Raw genomic sequence first — 1,008 nt, 5'->3', positions numbered from 1 at the left:
TATATATATATATATATAGATAGATAGATAGATAGATGTGTCTTTTTTAACAGAATAACTAATATATAATTTTGCTGACCTTTAAATAAAAGTGCAGAGCAATAATATCACGGACATCTCCGAGATGGCTTCCGACCAGCGGGACCTCCGTGGCTTGTTGTTGGGTCTGGAACGTGTCGTAGTCGGCAGACGCAGCGAAAACAAAAGAGGGCCTGCCAAGCTATATTGCTCAGCTAAGTGCGAGCAGCGAAGATAAGTGGTTCAGAAAATGGATTGATGGATTAGAAATGCTATGACACTGCACTGTTTCCAGCTGTAATTGCTGGAATACATAAACGGCTCGTTGAAGTGCAGCCGTGTTGAGTGACATTTTGGTCTGTGAAAATGTCTTTGCGTCAGCCTGTCATTATATCAACATATCGTTCGATGAGGAAAAACGGACACAATATTTTTTGGGGGACACAATAAATCACAATTTGCATTTGTTTTTGTTTACATACATCGACATTCACTCACGCTGCTTCCCTCTCCTGTCTGTCCACTAAATTGTTTGCTTCTCTCGCTTCACTCACAAGCGCGCGCGCACGCACACACACACACACACATTACGTATATATAAAAAAAAAAAAAAAAATCCTCGTCTCACCCCTCGGGTGGTGTCCATCCCTCATTCAGCTCGGGTCCTCTACCAGAGGCCAGGAAGCTTGAGGGTTCTGCGCAGTATCCTTGCTGTTCCCAGCACTGCACATTTCTGGACTGAGATGTCCGATGTTGTAGCCGCTTTCCTTGTTGTCATTTCGAGGTTGCCATTGGCTTGTGGTATACCGAGGTACTTGTAGCTGTCCTCAATGTCTGCTATTGTTCCTTCAGGGAGTGAGACCCCTTCAGTGCGGACTACCTTTCCTCTCTAAGTCACCATCCGACTACATTTCTCAAGCCCGAATGACATCCCGATGTCGCTGCTGTAGATCCTGGTTGTGTGGATCAGGGAGTCTATGTCCCTTTCGC

Source organism: Hippocampus comes, unplaced genomic scaffold, assembly GCF_001891065.2.
Source record: "Hippocampus comes isolate QL1 unplaced genomic scaffold, H_comes_QL1_v1.1 scaffold158, whole genome shotgun sequence".
Lineage (NCBI taxonomy): Eukaryota > Metazoa > Chordata > Actinopteri > Syngnathiformes > Syngnathidae > Hippocampus > Hippocampus comes.
Note: the sequence above shows the minus strand (reverse complement) of the source record.